Source organism: Macaca nemestrina, chromosome 7, assembly GCF_043159975.1.
Source record: "Macaca nemestrina isolate mMacNem1 chromosome 7, mMacNem.hap1, whole genome shotgun sequence".
Classification (NCBI taxonomy): domain Eukaryota; kingdom Metazoa; phylum Chordata; class Mammalia; order Primates; family Cercopithecidae; genus Macaca; species Macaca nemestrina.
The window spans coordinates 150915075-150936436 of NC_092131.1; the positions used below are offsets into that span (position 1 = coordinate 150915075).

Here is a 21362-nt window from a genome sequence, read left to right on the forward strand (position 1 = left end):
AGACCTACATATAAAACCTAAAAGTATTACACTTATAGAAGAAAACAGGAGGTGACCTTGGAGTAGACAAAGGTCTCTCAGAACACAAAAAAAGTAGGAGCCATAAAAACACTTGACAAACTTGATCAAAAATTAAAAACTTTTGATCCTCAATAGACACAAAGAAAATAAAGCAGAGCACAGACTAGGAGAAAGTATTCAAAACACACGTATCAGACAACTCGAATCCAAAACATATATTTTTTAAAAAGCCAATAAGACAATCCCCTTTTTTTTAAATGGGAAAAAAGATTTGGCCAGATGCTTCATAAAAGATATATGAATGGCCAGTAAGTTCATTGGAAAATGCTCAAAATTATTAACAATCAGGAAAATGCAAATTAAGATCACAATCAGATACCTCTAGAATAGCTAAAATTCAAGACTGAGAATGTGAAGCAACTGGAACTCTCATATACTGCTAGTGGGAATGCAGTGGCACCTCGGAAGAGTTTCTCAAAAAGTTAAACATACACCTGCTATACAGCCACTGTTAGATTTTTACACAAGAGAAGTGAAATATATGTCCACACAAAGACTTGCACACTGACATCAGAGCCTTGCTTGAAACAGTCAAAACAACAAAAGGGAAACAACCGAAATGTTCCTTAAGAAGTGAATGGATGAACTGTGGCATAGCTATGCAATTGAGTACTACTCAGCAATATTAAGGAACAAACTTGATATGAACAATAAGAATGAATCTCAAAATCAATATGCTAAGTAAAAGAAGCCAGACGAAAAAGAGTACAGACTGTTTGATTATAAGGACAATAGAATTCCAGAAAGCACAAACTGATCAATAATGACAGGGAGCAAATCAGTGGTTATCAGGGGATGGGGGTGGAGGAAGGATGAATGACAAGTGGGTGATGGAAATTAAATGCCACCTTGATTTTGGTAATGGTTTCACAAGTGCGTGTGTATGTGTTAGAGCTCATAAAATAGTACACTTTAAATATTTGAGGTTTATTGCATGTTACTTATGCTTTGGTGAGGTCCTTTAAATGGGATGGGGGAGGGTGGGTCTGATGGAAGGAGAGCAACCCCACCTCTGCAGTAAAAAGATTTGACACGTGCTCTGGAGGAAACCTAGGGGGAAGTGATACGGTGCTTTGCTTTCATATTTATCTACTTAGTATCTGCTTCTTCCCCAGGGTGGGGAGGGGCGAAGGTGGAGCAATGTCTAGTGCCAACCAGCTGCGGGGTTCAGGCTCCTTATAGTGCTCTCGCCTGCTAAGCTGGGGTGGGCACAGGGAAGACCCTTCCCCGGGCCATGGGGAGCAGGCAGGGCTGGTTTCAACGGCAATCCGCCATAGGGTCCCGCGCTCACAAGCGGTCCCGCTTGGAATTTAATGCTCTGCAGTCACCATATGAAATTCTTAATCATTTTTTCTTCGAATTAGTGTTTTGTAAGTGAAGCGCAATAACATAGCGGATGCTTGGACTCTTGTCTCACTCCGGTCGCGTCTCCTGCGTCTTCCTGGGACGCGTTCTGGACCCCCCACCCGGCGAACGCCGCTGCCCTCCGCCCTGGGCAGTGGCCGGCCACGGATGTGGGGGCGGCGCAGGCCTGGGTGCACAGCCAAGGGACCTCGCCGCAGCGCCGGGTCGCCTAAGAGGGTCGGCCTTTGCCCCGCCAGCGTCCCTGTGCCCAAGGCAGCACAATATTAACTAGCAAATAAACCCCGTCGAGAAAGGTGGACAGAAAGACCACAGGAGAAAGAGAAAGGCTTTTTCCTGCTTTTTGAACACGGGCCCCCGCGTTTCATTTTGCACTGGGTTGCGCAGATTCTGTGGGCGGCACCGACCGCAGGCAGCCGGCTGGAGAGCGCTCGCGGCCCCACTGCCTCGCCTAGTGCCGGGGCTGCTACAGCTGTGAATGGAACGCAAGCAGAGGAGCTGGTTTTGCTCCCGAACGCGTCCAACAAAAATTTGGCTCCATTCGCCCTGCTTGGGAGTGACAAAGGCCCAAGCTTTGTCATGAAAAGCCGGAAACGGAGGGCAGCTTTGCTCTCCAGAGCAGGGAATGTGTCTGGGTAGAAGCAAGGAAAGTTCCTGCCCGCCTCAGATTTTCTTCTGGATACAGACTGCCCTGTTCTTTGACTTCTTCTCCAGTGTGGAATAAGGCTGAGGGTCTCATTTTGGTGAAAAAAGTAACCATGACAACAGCCACATCGTGGAGAGCATAGTAAAATGTGTAAAGCTCGCTGGCAATGCCTTCCCTTCCAGATTGAAAGCTCCTAGTCAGACAGCGACTCAACTGCGCCAAAAGAGCGGAAGGGAAGACCAGACCAGGGAAAGCTTCCCGTGCCCTGCCCTGGGGCCTTCCACAGATTAGGGGACCTCCGTGATTTGTCAGCTCTTTGCCTCCAGCTTTCTCACAGGGTCCGGGGCTGCTTTCGAGAGCTTATACTAAAAGGGCAAGAGCAGAGATGAGCTGTTTTTAGGAAACATGTGTTACGAATGGAGTAAACTCATGGAATTTCAAAATAAAAATAAACTTGGAAAGTTCCATTAAAAGGCTTAGGGACTGATAGAAATTGTGCACGAATCCTTGACTCCGAGGGTTGAAGAAGGACTGGCAGAAGCTTGTCCACCTTCGTCTAGGTGAGGAGGGAGGGATATGCTTCTCTTCCTGCCACGGGGGAGGCTTCCCACTCAGTCCTCCTTCCATAGGCAGGACGAAGCAATCGCATCTTTAGGGGGCACTGGTTGGAAAGAGAGACAGGTGGCCTGGGCTCCAAACTCTGTCACTAATTAGCTGTGAGACCTTGGGTACATAGTTTAACCTCTTAGGATGCTCCAGCGCTTGCCCTGCTCTGTCCGTGGAGATGCAAGTGCCTCGCAAGGAGAGGAATGTGTCATGTACATAATGTGATGTGTAGGCACACATCCTCATGTGTTCATTTCTCTTTGCTCTTCTCCCAGCCTGGCAGAGAAGGGTTGATTGGATCTGGAAGCTTTTTGTGAGGTGAGAGCAAAATCTTTCCTCCGCTGGCTCTGGGCTGCACAGCTAGGGAGACTTTGGGAGAGAACTGAAGCTTCCTTTACCTTTGTGCAAAGGAAGCCAGCCATTTCCCTCAAGGTTGGCGGAAGCTAGATTTGCTTTGATTCTGGAGCTATCACTAGATTTATCAAGACCAGACATATCCTCTAGCCTGTAGCCTGACTGGCTCAGTGGGCATCCGGGGATCTGAATGAAGCTCAAACAGCTAAAAAGGGCAGTCAGATAACAACCAGAGTATAATAAACTGTGGGGGAATGGTTGGCATTGAGGAGAGCAGAGAGCCCCTGCCCTGCAGAAAGAGGGCAGTCCTTGCTTGGGGACAGCTGGTTGTTGCTACAAGGTAATGTGATTCCTCTGGAGCCAGATCTGATTTTTTTATTAAAAGAGGCCTGAAATCTGCACTTTTAAAATTTAAGATATCCAAAATTTTAAATAAAGACAACGAAAGCAAATATAAAACTCAGTATAAGCCAAAAGAAGACAGGTGAGCAGGTTGAGTGGGTGAATGATAGGAAACTGCAGTAGGGACTGGGAAATCTGAGAGCAATGCGCTTTTGCCCGGGTCCCCACAGAGAGCCCTGACAGGAGCACCCCGCCTCCCTCAGCCTCTTTTCCTCCCTCCAGGCTGAGGAGACTTTCTGTCTGTCCCCATCCCTTTTGTTCAAGCCATTGTTGTGGCCAATCCTTGCCTAACCTTTATAGGATCTGGATTTTGAAACTCAAAATAATTATTTTTTTCCATCTGCTTTCTGCTTCCCTTAGGCAATGAAAAATGCTCAGCTGACTTAATGTGGGGAGGGAATAAAGGGTAAACAGGTCAACATCTTAGAGGGAAGGGAGGACATGGAATGCTGTCTGACCTGCCCGCAGCCCAGGGGAGGTGGGATCCAGGATGGGAGGCTATACTGGGTGGATAAATGCCAAATGCCACACACATAGCCTTGGGGGCCCAAATGGGGCAGTGTGCTTGGGAAGTTAGGCCCAGTTTGATAGAGCTGGGCAGAGTGCAGGGCAAGTGGCAGGGGATGAGACTGGAAAGGTGGGTGAAATAGGATTTACGTAACATAAGAAAGTGTGATTGGCTCAAATGTCTGATTACTTATGTGTTATTTTTGTAAAACTGGTGGCCCGACCCTACATTGGTTTCGTATAATTTAACATCTGTGCACTTTGAAGTGACATGCATTCAAGAACCTTCAGAGTCTCAGAAACCATGACCTGGAAACCACATCTATCCTAATTTGGGGGTGGTCTTGATCTCTATGAAGTATCCAAACTGATACTGATTGGACTCATTTGAGGATATCAAGTCACATCAGACTTCACTGAGAGGTGTGCCACAGCTGTAACCAAGCGACTGCTACTACTTTCTGCCTGCACCCCACCCCAGTTCCTGTTCCCTGTTTCCCCAGCTCCATCCAGCTCTTTTTGTTCCCCGGTGATCCTTCCAACTCTATCTCTCTTTACTGTATTGGGGCTGGCCCCTGAAGACTCCGTTTTTTCCTGCTGCCCTTCGTTTTCAATAATAAATTCTACAATTTCAGTGCTGGGAGCTGGTGTTGGTGTCTTCCAGGCAACTCACTGCTGTCCCTTGACCATTACTCTTTCTTTCTGAAACACTGAAATCTCCTGTAAGGTTCACACTATCCACCAATTCACCCTGTCTCCCCTACTAACCAAAGGCTTTGATATCTTTCTCGGGGTCTTACCCTCTCCCCTGACTCCTGCCATCATTCTAAGTAACTGAATGTCCTTGTGGCTGATCCAACCAGTGCGCTGACTGCCCAGTTCCATGATGACTGCACCTTCAGTGATGTTATTTGCCCTTTCACCTCAGCACACTCACATGGCCACAGCAGTGACCCTGTCATCATCAGAAACTGTGCCTCCTCTGAAATCTCATTCTCTTGCCACCACCCTCTAGCTCCCTTGCTCAAGTCCCTTCTCTACAGCAGTTCTCCAGCCCCAATGAGATTTCCAAGCCAATGGTCCCTCCACTTTGCCTATGTCCATAAATTTCCTCCTATCTTCATTTTCTTTTGTATCTAGCTCAGAGGCCATGGTTCTTCCTATAGTGTCCTAAAATACCACTAAATCCTTTATTGACCTCTCAGTTGTTCCCAGATTTACTCATGCCTGTTGCCTGAACAGATCAGAATTACTGGAGAATGTGACACAACTGGGCATTTTGGCTGCTTCATGCTCTCCAAACTCAGCTGGTACCTCCACACTTCCTGGCAGGTTTACTATGCTTTTCTAGAAGCTCCCTCCATGTTCAGAATCACAATTTCATTTCTTCCTCTCAGAGTTGGAATGCTTGCAAACCCTTTATTCCCAGAGAAGCAGCCTGGGAGGACTGGATGGGTCCATTGGATTTGCTCCTGTCCTCTCCTCTTATCATCACCTCCAGCAAAGGACAGTCCCTCCACAGGTGCCTGGATCCCATGCCTTCCTCCCTGGTCAGGGCTCTTGTTCCGTCAGCTACACCCTCTCTTTTCCAAATCTTTGACCTCTTCCTCACTACTGGATTTTTCCCTTCAGCACTCAAACATATGAGAGCATCCACCCTCACAAACAAAGCCAAGCAAGTGAAAACTTCCCTAACTCCACACCTCTGTCAAGCTATCACCAATTCTGTCTATTCTCCTTTTACAGCCATGCTTTTTGACTATTATGCATAGGCACTGCCTCTACTTTATCTCCTCCTCTCCTTTCCATTCTGGTTTCCTGCTTCCTGCTTCCTGCTTCATTGCAGAAACTGCTCTTGCCGTGGTCACCAGTCACTCCCTTGCTTTATCCAATGTCAATGTTCTGCCTGCATCTGACTTGACCACTCAGCAACACTTCATACAGTTAACCATATCTTCCTTCTTGAAACACTCTCTCCTCGACTTCAGTGATAAAACAGGGTTTTTGTTTGTTTGTTTGTTTTATTTATACCTTATGACAGTTCTTTCTGAGGATTTTTTTGTCTGTTCCTTTTCCTACCAAATTCTAAATTCTTGAGTTCTTTGGGAGCTCATCTCACAACATATTCTCCCTTGCAATTTCAACTTCTCTCAAGACCTTAAATACCATCTCTACAGTGGCCAAAGTTAGGTCCCTGGTTTAATCTTTGCTGAAATCTTAACTTTTCCATCACAGAACTGAAATTAAGTACTTACTTGGGTGATTATCTGTATTTTGCTTGTCTCGCCTCCTAGACTATAAGCTCCAGGAGTGCAAGCAATGTTTTTTTTTTTTATTCACGACTTCCATAATCCATTGAGTCAGCTTCAATGTCAACTTCTATCCAATGGGTTCATGCTCTGTCTGCCACAGGCCAAAGCAAGTATCATGAAATTTTCTAAGAGCTAGGACATGTCATTGAAGCCTTTTCTTCAAATTTAAGTGTGCAGTTATATTTTCTTTATTGCAGAACAGGAAGTCAAGTAGTTTCTTTTGCCAGAAATGGGGAAATCTTATATTAATAACCCTAGCACTAGGAGAGTGAGAAGTCTTCAAGTCTGTGAGTCCAGGCATGACATAGCAAACTCCATAGATTTTGGAAGGCTAACTGTCAGCAGTAGGGAAGAAGAATTGGTAGGAGGAGAGAATAGGGGCAGGGTTATTTGTTGTGATTCTGTTTCAGGGGAGGGCTGATGAAAGCCTTTGTTCATGGATGGCCTTGAGAATAGAGAGGTGCTGAGACCACCTTAGTTGGGGAGACCCTAACCCAGTGGCGCTAGAGGAATTAAAGACACACACACAGAAATATAGCATGTAGAGTGGGAAATCAGGGGTCTCACAGCCTTCAGAGCTGAGAGCCCTGAACAGAGATTTACCCACATATTTATTGACAGCAAGCCAGTGATATTGTTTCTATAGAATATAGATTTACTAAAAGTATTCCTTATGGGAAACAAACGGATGGGCTCCAGCTAGTTATCTGCAGCAGGAACATGTCCTTAAGGCACAGATCGCTCATGCTATTGTTTGTAGCTTAGGAACGCCTTTAAGTGGTTTTCCACCCTGGGTGGGTCAGGAGTTCCTTGCCCTCATTCTGGTAAACCCACAACCTTCAGCGTGGGCATTATTGCCATCAGGAGCATGTCACAATGCTGCAGAGATGTTGTTTATGGCCAGTTTTGGGGCCAGTTTATGGCCAGATTTGGGGGCCTGTTCCCAACAGAGGGGAAAGGAGAGACTTTCAGAGATGAAATAACAACTGATTGGGGGTGAGATGGTGGGCAGTGAGAGGTGGCCCAGAACCTGAAGACTCTACTGCTTCAACCATCAGCCTCTCCAATGGGCCCTCACATGCATGCTATTCTTACTCCCTGGGAGGACCTGCCCCACCCTTCTCTCCTTGTAATTCTATTTCTCCACCATGACCTCTATGAAACTTGCCGTGACTACTCCTGGGAAAGTAACTCTTTCTTTCCTCTTTACCCCAACAGCAGTTGTCAAATGGTCAGTTTTATTTCCAGTTGTATGCAACACGAGTGCCCGTGCAGTTAGCTGTATCAAGGCATTGTGCCATCTGTAATGAAATGGCTAAAAAAACCCATACATTTGAAGAAACACACTTGCTTTCTTTATTTCCTTGACTTGCAATTAGTATTAACTGACCAAAAGCATTATCTTCCTCTTTTTGCTTTTTTATGAAGTTTTGGTAGGTCGTGTTAATAATACCCATTACTCATTTCTCTGATAAGATTATAGAATTCCAAGGTCTTGGATGATATTGGCCTGCTCCTTCTGTTATGGGTGGGTCTTTGTTCTTAGCGATCCCAAGATGGGGTGGGCCACTTCCAAGATGGCAGCAAGGCTTTCGTTCTCTGACCTGGGGTTCTTGGCCTCACAGATTCCAAGGAATGGAACCTTGGGCCATGCGGTGAGTGTTATAGCTCTATTAGAAGCCATGGGTCACGGAAGAGAACTGTGGAACCCAGCGACTAGTGTTCAGCTCGATTAGGATGAACCCGGGCACTTAGCCATGCAGGAATAATGGCAAGCCTCTAGACCGATCGGGAGCAGTGATGGGTGCCTCACTGGATAGGAAGGACAGTGGACACCCTGCCAGATCCAGAGGGGTGGGAGTCAACGGCAGGTCTGTGATGGTGGCATTCAGCAGTGGTGGACTGTGAGTGAAAGCTCAGCTCGAGCCGGAACAAACAGACCAGAAGAGTGTGCAGTTGCAAGATTTAATAGAGTGAAAACATGGCTCCCATACAAGGGGAGGGGACCCAAAGGGGGTTGCCTATGCCTGGCTCGAATGCCTGGGGTTTATAGCCCGATCATTGTCCCTTCCCCTGTGCTCTCAGATGATATATGATTTGACTATTTCTTTACCTCCTGCTTTTAGCTTAATTTGTATTTTAGTGAGCCCTCTTTACTACCCGATTGGCCCAGTGTGAGCTGAGATACAAGCCCCATGTTTAAAGGTAGGTGCGGTCACCTTCTCCAGCTAGGGTTTAAGAATTCTTAGTCGGCCTAGGAAATCCATCTAGTCCTGTCTCTTACTTCCTTTGATTTTGAAGTAAACAATCTCTTAACTTTGGGATAGCCTGAGACACCACCTCTGACTAAATGACTCAATATCCTGAAAACCCATGGTAATTGTGCTCCAGCTCAGCTGGTTCCAATTAACCTCTTTCCAAGCTATCTGTGTGGGCCTGCTTTAGCCTTTTAAAAGGAACCAGACGTTGTTAGTCACAATGGATGCATATGATAGCATAGTTTACCTCAGATATGCTGTGGGTTAGCTTCTATAGGCTTCCTTGTATTTAATACTTTCCCTGACTTCACATTTAATGTGTTTCCAAAAATTTCCCAAACTAAGGCTTCAGCAGCCCTTTAGGACCAGTATTTCTGGGAAAACACTCAAAATACATCTGAATCTGTGTGTTATATCATCACCTACAGCATGCTACCATCTAGTTTTAGCAAAATCCTAGTGATTCCACCAGACAAGAAAGATTGCCTCACTGGGAGACAGCTGCTGATTCCTGTTTCCCTTCACTGTTCTACTTTGATAATTTGCATATGCCTTTCCTGCAACATTTTATCACATAAAGCTTTGCTGTTTTTATCTATGTTCATGTCTTTCTCTCTAGTTGTATCACTAAAGGCAAAAACAATATTCATTTAGTGTTCTTCTTACCTGTCCTCTTCTCCCCAGTACTGGAATCCTAACACCATGCATTACACTTTTTTGGTGTTCAGGGTTCTAGGAAAGCTGATAAATGGATGAAGCATAAATGTAATTTGGGGCAATTTTTTCACAAAATGTGTCACCCATCTTTGTCTTTTCTCTGCCCACTCATACTGGCTTTCTGTGGCTTCTCCCCATCTGTCTAGCATTTCTCTCCACCTCTGAAGAATGTCAGTCTGGTGCAGCCCTGGCACCTGCACCATCACTCCCCTTTTGGACTCATTGTTAAAGATGTTGAGGAAGGCTAGTTCCAAGGTTTACCCTTTGCATTTGCAGAACTGTCTTACCATGCCTGGTTTCTTCAGCCCTGATAAGACTATGCCATCTTCACCCTCCCTTCTCCCACCCCTTCCCTGGCCACTTCAACCAACCTTTGTCAACTCAACAAGAAAAGCTTACAAAGTCTTCCTTGGCAAAAGAGCTGGTTGACTTGGAGCCAAAGGAAGCTAGGTGCAGTGTCCAATTCACTCCCCCAAATCCCCCTTGAAACTGGAGAATTGAACACAATGTGGTCTCTGGGTTCTTTTGTTATACCATGTTTTCTTGCACATAGACAGAATAATGTGGTTGTTACAATTATTTATAAATGTAGTGTATGCCAGAAACTGATCACTGTGTGTAACAGACACACCATTATTTTTCAAGGAAAAAAAAATATTTTGGGCTTTGGTGATTACTAGACAGATGTCCTTGGTGATAATAATCACAGTAAGTCCCAACTCTACCCAGTACTTCACAATTCTCTCACTGCTTTCACTACTTGTTGTCTCCTGTGATGACATATCATGTCCTGAACGGTGGGAGGGTGGGGATCATTAGTCTCATTTTACAGATGTGCAATCTGGGACTGGGAGAGGGATTTCCTGATTTGCCTAAACAGCTACAGTTTGTCAATGACGGTGGGGGGATGGGGGCAACACTGAACCTCCAGCTTCCTAAGACTCCCACTTTCTGAAGCTTTTGTCAGATGTGTCATGAGCGGCATTCACTTTGGTCAACTTTGGTTCATTGGATATTTAGTCATCCACTTATGCTGGCTCCCCATTTTTTTGGATTTAAACTCTTCTAATTAAATAAATCAGATTTACATTTTAAAAAGAAAGTCTTATCTAAAAGACTCCTTAGTTTTTGTAAATCTTTTGTAAAATTTGTAAATAATTTCAACAGACCTTACCTTAGAATTTCAGGCAATAGGTACATATCATACACCTCTTAGTTCTTCCAGACTGGTCCAGGGGTTGGAGATGAGAGGGAATAGTTGGGGGAAGGAATGTGGGGCAGGGGGCCTGGACTGTAGTCCAAGCTCTGCTGAAAGAGGGCCTTTTCCAAAGTGGACCCTCCTGAAGGCAGAGGCTCGTCTAGAACACATAAATGTGCAGCATTGGCTAGTAGGGGTCCTGCTGGAACAAGGCTGAGGCACATACAGGATAGTTTATAAGAGAGTCAAGTCGCATGCATAAAAATTAAACAAGCACGTGGGCTTTGTTGGAATAAAGATATGCTAGAAATGTCACCAAGGATATATACCAAGTGCCGAATGCAGTCATGTACAATGAAGGAGAGCAGTGGTAGGAGAGGTGTCGGCAGGCTGGGGAGGACGACAAGCGCTGTGGGCTAGGAACTGTGATTTGGAAGTATGCAACCCAAACTAAAAGGAGAGAAAATGGTCCCAGCCACTGGCAGCATCCCAGAGTCCTACCTACTGCCTCCAGTCCTTTGCAAGTAGGTAGGATATAAATATAATGTTAGCTACCCAGCACAAAAGAGAGGGGAGAAAAGAAAGCAAGAGGCAGTCAAGAGGACAGAGCCTAGTTCTGAGTCCTATTTTACCACTCAATCCCTGGGTGACCTTGAGCAAGTTGCTTCTATTCTGGACTTCTATGGTAACGGCTACCTCACAGAGTCGATATGAGGATTAAATGAGACTATTGGCTAAAAGGTGCTTAGAATAGTGCCTAGCACAGAGTAAGCTCTTAATAACTCATAGCTATTATTATGATAATACATGCATAGAAATATATGCACACATGTACATTTACCAGTATGTACACATTTGCACACACAAAATGCCCGTTGCGATCTGCAAGTAGTACTAGGATCCATAAATTGAAAGTTATTATATTCCACAGGGCACCTTGAAAAGTCAGGGGTAAAAAAAACTTGACCTTCGTGTGTTGTTGCTGTTTTTAAGTGGCTCAGCACTTTGAAATAACATTTGGAGGAAAGCATTGCAATGGAAGCTGTGCTGTGTGGGATTGATCTTGGGGACCTGGGCTCAGGCACTGGAGCACAATGTCCAGGAAGCCAAGGCCTGTTTGGATTCCTTACACCATGACATGGAGGCAAAGCTCCTCTTGGCTGCCAACCCAAGAGCCCACAGTCCTGTGAGCTTCACCCCTCCTAGGGGTGTTTGTGGTCTGGGCCCTTGAGGTTGTGGGAGACCAATTTGATTGCTAAGGGAAAATCCCAGAATGGCTCTTCTTGTCCTTACTGAATCACTACCCTTCACCTTGCTGTGTCCTGCCCCAGCCTGGAGGGCCGACCTAGGCCTGCTATTACTTCCAGCCCAGAAGTGTAGCAAATTGGGGCCATGACCATAAGGTTTACACTTGGTTACCTGGTGAAATATGAACTCTTGGGCAAGTTACCTAATATTGCCAAGCCACATCTGTAAAGTGGATATGAGAATAGAATCTACTTTATGGGTCTGATTGTGAGGTTTAGATGTAATGGGGTGAAGTTTGGCACTCAATAAAAGGTAGCCATGCTCATTCTTACTAGCAGCAACAAGGACAGTATTGATGCTGCAGGCAGAGAGAAAGGGGGTGGCTGCTGCCTAAAGCACCCTTGCCACTCACATGTAATTAGTTGATTATACAATTTATTATCCAAAAGGGGACACTTAAGATTGAAGGGGGGGGGTGCAATTAATAATGGTGCCAAAACAACAGACATAAATTAGGACAGTCTTAGGCAGACTTGCCCATGATTCCTTACCCACTGCCCACCCATCATCTGACTACACCTCTTTCTTGAAAGCATAGTTCTCAGTGGGATATTTTTCTTCTCCCTGATCGCTTTGTTTTTTGAAGGGTATGATTCTGCTATTAACATTAGCTATCACTTACTGAGGAGCAAACATGTGTTAGCCATTGTGTTAGGTGTTTTATGGAAATGAGCTCTAAAATCCTTGCAGCAACCTTGGGAAGCAGGTGCTACCTCCATTACTCGGTTGTAGAATGTGAGGCTCAGGGAGGTTAAGTCACTTGCCCAGCCAAGGTTACAGGTCTATTAAATGGTATATTTGGCATTTACCACTCACCATTTTAACAGCATTTTATTGGCCTTTGCAGGCCAGAATCTTTAGCAGTGACCCCAGAATGACTTATGCAGAACCCCCACTCCCACCCCTCCCCTGCTGCACTCATGGGGTAGGTGTCAGGGTGTATATCTTCCTGTCATACATCCACCAGTTCCCCAACTCTCAGGTCAGAGCAGTGGGCTGAATAACGATTGGCTGACCTCAGATTTCCGCATAAATGGAAGCTTCTTAAATATAGGTTGTGAAATCTGGTTTGAGTTTCTTTGTAAAAGGAATCTTGTATAGTTTTCATAACTCCTAAAGATTGTATAGCTAAGCCTGCTGAATAATTTATCCTTATTTTTTCCATTTCAGATATTCCCAGGGTTGGGTTGGCGGGGGAGGTGGTGTTGAAGAGCAGGATCTTTAGAGCCCATGCTGCTTATTAATATGCTGTACAGACACGCTTCTTCCAGGAATACCCACTTCTGATTCTGCTGTGGTGATAACGATACATTACCTTGCCCATTAAGTGTTTGTTGGTGGAAAACATTAACTCTAAATGTCTGGTTCCATGTGAGCAAAGCTAGGGCTCCTGTAAAACTGGGCAACGATACTCTGAATTCAGCTGAACTGTTTGGGCAACTTTGTCACTTCTGGGGCCATCATTTTCAGGGTAGTTTCCACAGTGTGAGAAAAGGACTGCTTCCTGTAGTACTGGCACGAGTGTGAAAAGAGAGCTCTTTAGCAAACACATTGTTTATCTACCCTTAAAAAGCTTGTCATCCCCAGGGTGCTTGTCCAGAAGCAATCTCATTACTTAAATCATATCCTAGCATGTGGAAAAACTCCCCGAGTCCCCCACCTGCCCCACCTACTGATTTCTCAGGACCACTGACAACAGCTTTCATGTGGAATTTGGGATTAATATCAAGCAAGCCACAGATTTTGTCTCCACTGGACTTGGGCCTTAGGGACAGTTTGCATTCCAGGTGTTAAGGGCTTCCTGACTTTCAACAGTGGTGCTGATCCCAGTTCTGAGGAATGGAACATCAGAGAGCCTCCCCTCCTCAGCCACTTGTAAGCATAACAAACTGAAAATGTAATCTGCTTTCAAATATTCTGTTGAGTAAAGATTCCTTTGAATTACTTTAACTCGGTTTTTGTAGAGACAAGGGACCATTCTCTGTTTCCCATGTCATAAATGACTTTAATGAGGAATGGTGAAAACATCAATTAGGGCAAGCCCACCTGTACTGGGGCTACCCTCCCTTCAACTCTCCATACCCTGTTGGGTAGAAACCATGTGGGAATTTACCACTCAGCTATTCCAGAGACCCTTAGAACAAATAGCATTTGCTCCCAATTACTGAATCACGCGGACTTCCTACTTTTGGTAAGAACATTGCCTTCCTCACCATCAGGGCCTTTGAACACACTGTTCTCTCTCCCTGGAATAAGTCACCCCCTTGCCATTTCTTCTCCTGGCAAATACTCACCCTTAAGACTCAGCTTAAGGGAGCACATGACCGTGTTTGGGGTTCTGGAGGGTTTTCTGTTACCTCCTCCCATAGGACCCCACAGATCCCTTTGATCCATCTTGTCTCATTTTTCCTGTTAGCCAACTGACTAACAGGAAATTTCAGCCACAAATGAGCACATACTAAGTAATCACTGTGCATTTGAGGAATGCCAGCACCTTGAAAGGAAGCCACAAGTTGTAAACAGAGTTTATACCAGAGGAGACTTACTGATCATTCAAAACATTCAATATATTCAAGTATATATTGAATTGTTAGCATCAGAGACACAAGCAGATATTGCATCCATAAGAACATAAACAGATAATGGACATTACTATTTTGATTTTTGAAATAAAAATATAAATGGACAGCCTGAAAGGACAAACAAATGACAAACTGAATTGAGAGAGTCAATCAAGGAATTATCCCAGAATGTAGCACAAAGAGAAAAGAGATGAAAAATATGAGAAAACAGGCAAGAAATAAGAAGGATGGATCCATGAGACTGAATGTTTGTCTAACAGGTATTCTAAGACGCCAAAATGGTAAAAATGGAGGGGGGTGGGGACACAGTCAAATATTAAGGAAGAACTGAAGACTGCTTGAAGTCTCAGACGTAAGAAGTCACAGATATCTCACTGGGGCCAATCCTTCAATCAGTTGCTGAAGGTAGACTTAATTTGGAAAGCAGTCAAAGGTCATTTGCAACCAAGTGTGATAGAAGAGATGGATAATCAAACTTAGTTCTTGTCGACAATTAGTTGTAAGTTAAATTAGATGAACATTTTTAAAATTATTTGCAAGGCTCATAATAGACTTCTGAAGATGCCTGCCTCTGCCATCAGCACCCACAGGGAGTTTAGTGAGTTGAGTTTGCTCCGTCTTTCTCAAAACCTCCTCTAGTTTCCTTGTATCACTGAATGGGAGGTCATGAACAAATTAGAAACCTGGGGTCAACTAAGAGAGCACTGCCTCTCCTGTATCCTCCCTCATCAACTGCCTTTCTAATTATAGTTCCACAATAGATATTATTGCTTCCTAACACAAATCTAGCCTCTTCATTCTTGTTATCCCCCAACTGCTGTATGTACTCCTACCTCCAGAATTGCAAATACCTCTCCTCTACTTGCCATCAAAATCTCAACCACATTTCAAGGCCCAGAACATGTCCCATCATTCACATGAAGCCTCCTTTGGTCTGTATGCTAATATCTCTTTGTACTTGTCAACAGTACCAAGCTTCTTAGTTTTTCTCTCCCAGTAGACTGCAGGCTTCCCTAGAGCTGAGAGTGTGCCAAACATTTTCTTAATGATCATTAGGAACTGCTCCAGGTACATGTTAACATGAAGATATCCCAGGAGGGAGAACAAGTTAAAGGATTAGCCCCTGGATACGAATTATTTTGATAAGGTAATATCCTCTGCCTGGGCAGAGCATAGTAGGTGGATAGAAAATGTGGGGAAATTACACAAAAAAAGAAGTGAGGGTGGGAAGGGGCACTGGAGGCAAATGTTGAGAATCCCACAAGTGTGTTCAGTGACCTCGTGGCTCTCACATGATCCCCCAATATAGCTGTGACAAGAGGGATGTATTGGGAACTACAAGACTACCCCACTCCCCAACCTGCTGCATGTTCTTAAGACAGATATAGTGAGCTGTTCAAAGGCATACAGCTCTTTAGGGACCCCTGAGGGTACAACTCCAGTCCAAACTGTTCCTTCCAGCTATTCCAGGGACTGTCCATTGTTACTTCTGCTCTTGCTGGAGATGGAATCACAATAAGTTTATCGAGGTTTTACCATATGCTAGACACCTGATAAGGCCCTAACAGGCTTTATCTTGTTTCTTCCTCCTAGTAACCACATCAAGAAATACCGCTGTTTCCCCCATGTTTTTCTAATGAAGAAACTAAGCAGAGATCTAGCAGTGGACACAGTGATAGAGGGTCTCCCTGGACCCAGGAAAGTGAGTGGTGTGGGGAGGGATGCAGAAGCAGCTTTGAGTTTCTCCCCGCCAATTCGTTTCTCATTCCCTCTACCTGCAATGCCCTTCCTCAGCTTGGTGTCTTGCAGAGTAATGCTTCTCCTTCAAATCCTGCTTGTAAAGCCATGCGTGACCTTCCTAGGGTAGTCACTTTCTCCTCTCTTTTCATAGCTGTTTATGCCTCTGGTTGAACATTTGTGCAATCTGACTTATATTATGATGATATGGGTGGCTCAGTCTTCCCCAGATTAACTCCGTAAGAGCAACAACCTCATGTCCCCATGTCCCTAGAGCATAAAACAGCGGCTAGGACGTTGTAGATTTACTCAGTGTTGGAGGTGAAGACAGTGGCCTCCACATGCGTGCACTCCGTGTGCCCTCCATGCACTGGAAACCTCCTTGGCAGAACCCTGGAGATCCCACGAGCCTTGATGCCCTCTTCAGGGCCACAGTGTGGCCATGGACAGTGTCAGTCTGAGGGCCCACAGATGGGATATCAGGGTACCAGTTGTGCCCCTCACTCTCTCCTTAAACCTTTCTCACTGGTTCTGTGGACCGAAGAATGTAACACCCCATTATCAACTGTAATTTGGGGTCTAGTTAAAATGAAAAATCTTCAAGAGAAATTATATTCACTTATAACCTGGAAACAACTTTCTATTGGTCAGTGAAAGCGGTTTTAATCAGGAAAGAACCTCTGGGACATTGGACAGCTTGAAGCAGAAGGTTGAGAAAGGAACTAGGCCCAGGAGTTGTCCATTTGAGGTCTTTGGATGGGCTTTAGAGGGTCCGGGATCCCAGAATTGTACTGAAAGCTTTGCATGTTGATTCCTGAGTGTGTTTCTCCAGAGCAAGATTCCACCACGTTCACTGGATCCTCAAAATGGGGACTCTAAAAGAAATGAGAAGAGATGGAGAAGGTGACCAAAGTGGGCCACGTGCACCCCAGGCTCCCTGACGTCTCAGTGTTTCTCTGCAAACCTGGGCCTGCGGGCACCACTGGCTGGCCTATGACAACGCGAAAGAAAAGAACCAAGGAAGGCGACAGGGCAAAGGCACAGGGAAGGGCTGGGGGAGGGCAGCTAAGACAAAGGGTAAGAATGCTGGGCAGCAGATACAGAGATAAGAGGGGCCCTGTGACTCAACCCCCTCGTTTTATAGATAAGGAAACGGACGTCCAGAGAGGCTAGGTGGCCCCAGCACTCTAGGGTCAGCCAGGGGCTTCCTTGCCAGAGAGTGTCCCTGCTCTAGGACATCTCTATGGCCTCACAGTCTGTTCATTAAACAACAGATAAGCTCTCAAGGAAAGGCCAGCAGTGCTGCTGCTATCTGACTGTTTGGGTGGTAGCTATGGGCCACTGTGTTGCTGGGACTTGGCATTTGGAATCACTGCTAAGATGTGCAGAAGGCAAACATCCCTCTGAGGATATGTGAATGCATCATTCTTTGACAACTCCAGGCCTAAAAGGCTTAAGATGCTAACCATTGGTTCACTTCATTTCACAAACGTTTACTGAGCACTTACTGGGTGTGAGGCACTTGTGGTAGCCCCCAGGGGCTAGATAGAAAAGCGAGATGTGAGTCCTTGCTCTGGAGGAACTTATGTTGTGGGAATATTGACAGACATCCCCTATTTCTGCCGTTACAAGAACTTATCATATCCAGGTAGATGAGCGGAAGGAAGCAAGGCCACTTGGGACTGCAGTGCCATAAATCTTGGATGCCAAGACTCAGGCATGGCTCTGGATCTTGCCACAGAAAGAGGTTCAGGGGGCCTCTCTGGCTGGGGGCACCTGGGCTGCCCTAAGGATTGTGTATCCATTTAGGGACCTTCCGTCTTTACTACCAGAGACAAGGAATCCCACAACTCCATGTGCCACAGAGACCTTAAAGCTGGAGGAACGACAAACACCACCACTGGCACTTGGCTCTGGAGGCTTCCCTTTCACCCACCTCAGTGTCCTGAGGCAGCTTCAGTGCACCCCCTCAGCCAGGGCATAGCAGGCCTGGGAAGTAAGCACATTTCTGAGACTCGTACTCAGCTCATCTGGCCCCAAAGCCTGTTCTTGTGACGTGGTCTCTGGGACTTGTACTCAGCTCATCTGATCCTAAAGCCTGCTCTTGTGCTTTTGTCACTTCTGCCTTTTCCCTCCTCCGGTTAAAAGCCCAATTTTGGCTGGAAAATTCCACTACCTTATCTCCTGTGGGGCCAGGTAACCCATCAGGTCTTATGAAATTGAATTGAAAAGTGAAGTCATGGGAAACCTCTTAGAAAAATGACTGCTGTTGCTGGAACAGTCCCCAACTGGCCCTTTCTGCCTCCTCTGTAAGGCGAGGTCGAACTCCTCATGAAAAAAACTATGGTTTGGGTGTCAGGCAATCCCAATACAATAGGAACTGGAGGATCAACCCCAATTCAACAGGTTCCCCAAATACTGCCCCCACTTTGTCTCATGGCCTGAAATGCCTTAAATAATCAAGAAGTCTTTTAAGACAGTCATTTCTCACTGTTTAAAAAAAACTTCTCTGGGAGACTCTATCAGATGCAGCCCACTGGGAAGACGATAGATTAGGTATCTGAGGAACCAGAGGCACCATCAGACGGGCAAAGAGGCTAGCTGAGATAAGGGCATTCTTGGACTACTCTTGCTTTTGACTGCCAATGTTCCCAAGTCCCAGGCTTGCTGGTAGTCAGCCACTAAGTCATTGTGAAGAAAGGAGTGATTCCACGAACCCACACAGAGCACCTCCTGGGGCAGGTGTTGTGCTGGAAATCATGGGACCTCACAGGTGAGTGAGAAAGTCACAGTCCTGTTTGAAGGATGCCCAGGAGCCTTGGGTCTGCACACACATGTGAAATGTGGGTGTTAGCAGCAGGTACCTTTCATACACTGTCAATAGTCTTCCCTATGTGGGTAGAACCCTAGGGGCTGAGGTCTCCCATTGGTGCCTTCAGGGCTTTTTGCTCATTCCACACAAATGGTCAGTCAGAGACCACAGCAGGGATGGGAACTATAGGGTGGACAAGGCATTTGCCCTGAAGGTAGTCCACACCATGTGTATCTATCTGCATTTTTCCTGTTGGTTCCTATTGTGTCGCTCCTGCTCCAGAACGAGAATGTCCCAGGGAATCACTGGAAGCTTGCTAGGAATAACAACTGGAACCTCAAGTTTCATGACCCCAGTGCCAGGGAATGGAAATCAGATCACTGAATGTGCACATGGGTGAACCTTCCCTGCTTTTAAGTAACCATTGACAAGTGACCTTCCCTGGATGTCATGTAAGTGGCTCATTTTTAAAGGGAGAGAACCATATTATTAGAAGATCACAGCATTTCTTTCCAGTCCTGATACCCTGTGTCTCCTTGATGTAGAAGTTCATGGGCAGCTCTACATGTCTTTCTAGAGAACTGTGGTTCTCATAAGATGTCCTAGCTAGCAGCACCTTCAGCTCGCTTGTCTTACTGCCTCCCATGTCTAGAAAGAAAACTGAATGTCTGGATGTAGTACCCTGCTCAGATAAGGTTCCTAATAAGTGTTTCTTGAATGAAACGCTCCAAGGCTCTGATTTATATAGTGCCTTGGCAGTCAAAATCAATAGTAGTCCAAGACCCATGTCAGAGAGAAAAAGAGGAGGAGTATTTATACCAGGTAAGAGATGGCTCAGGCAAGGAGAAGAAGAAGCAGACTTGTCATGGGAAACCAGTGGGGCAGAACTGGACGAGCAGGGAAACGTGGAGGAGGAAGAACTCAGCAGGTAAGATGTTGTGGTAAAGCAGGAGTCAGACTTTGAGTGGAGAGAACCAAAAAATAAGGCTGGGTCAAGACGAATTTGGGGTGGGGCGTGGTAGCTCATACCTGTAATCCCAGCTCTTTGGGAGGCTGAGGCAGTTGAATCACCTGAGGTCGGGAGTTCAAGACCAGCCTGGCCAACACGGTGATAACCCTGTCTCTGCTAAAAATACAAAAATTAGCCGGACATGGTAGTGGGTGCCTGTAATCCCAGCTACTCAGGAGGCTGAGGCAGGAGAATCCCTTGAACCCAGGAGGCGGAGGTTGCAGTGAGTCAAGATCTCATCACTGCACTCCAACCTGGGTGACAGAGCAAGACTCTGTTAAAAAAAAAAAAAAAAAAGATGAATTTGAAAGCCTTGCAGACAACTGGAAGCAAAGAAGGGTTTTTGGCAGAAGATTGACGTGTTGTAAGCTGAGTTAAAAAGCAAATCTGGCAGCAACGTGCAGAAGAGAGTGAAAGAGAAGGTCTGAGAAGGAAGATCTTGGATAGTTTACAATGGGGAATAAAAGCCGAACAAAGCTGGAGATAGTGCAAACTCAAGCAACGGGTTTGTAGCAAGCATGTACGAAGGCCTGGACACTGTTCTAGAAGTGGAATACAGTTGTGAAGGAGAGAGACACACAGATCCCTGTCCTTTGGGAATTCACCTTCTAGAGGGAGAAGAAACAGATGGAAGAGTTTGACTTTTCATGAATGAATGCCTCTTTTTGCTCTGTAAGAGGCGTGAGGAAATTTACAAACATACATCCACTCAGAATAATAAAAATAAGTGATTTTACCTATTGCCTTTGACAACATCCTTTCATTAGATAAAATAGTGAGTTCCCTATGGCTGACCTTACAAAGTCACTCAGAGGTAGCTTATGGCCTGGCACCAAAGCATGGCTAGACAAAGGTAGTTGCACGAAGAACACAAGTGACTAGTTCCCAGTTTGTAGCTCCATGAAGGTTGTGATGGTTGATTCAGATACTGAGTAATGGCAGCAAATGGGCTGGAGTCTCGATTGGGCTCATGGAGAGATGGTTTGTTTGGCATCATGCCTGGTCCTTTGAGAGGAAGGCTGTGCTCTAGAATGTGCTGCAGTCCATCCCCCACCCTCCACATTCACGTCACCTGTGTTGCCCTTGAAGACATTAGAGCTTGGGGCTGCCAAAAGAGGATTGAGGGTCCACCAGGAATCCCCAGTAGATTTTTCACAGCAGAGGCTTTTGAGAGCAATTAATATTAGAGAGTTTGAGGTAGGGGTAAGTTTTGGCAAAGAAGGAAGCCAGGAATTTGCCTTCAACTGACCACTGAGATATCCTTTGTCATGAATGGAGCAGAGGGTAGGGTTAAGGCCCATTATAAAAATTAACATATAAGCCAGAAGATTAAAAAAATACAGGGATGTATCTTGAGACAGGGACATGACATTATTAAGGACTATGCCTAGAACTTTGTGACTGGATATGGTTAGACTGGGATGGGAAGGGATATGTTAGGAAAGTAAAGGGAAAAGGGAAGTACAAAACA

At 45.5% G+C, this 21362-nt stretch overlaps 1 protein-coding gene across 1 annotated transcript in view; it reads left to right on the forward strand.

The window, feature by feature from the left end:
* The window catches only part of CYP19A1 (cytochrome P450 family 19 subfamily A member 1), a 91573-nt gene that overhangs the window by 32665 nt on the left and 37546 nt on the right, over nt 1–21362 (forward strand). The window lies entirely within an intron of this gene.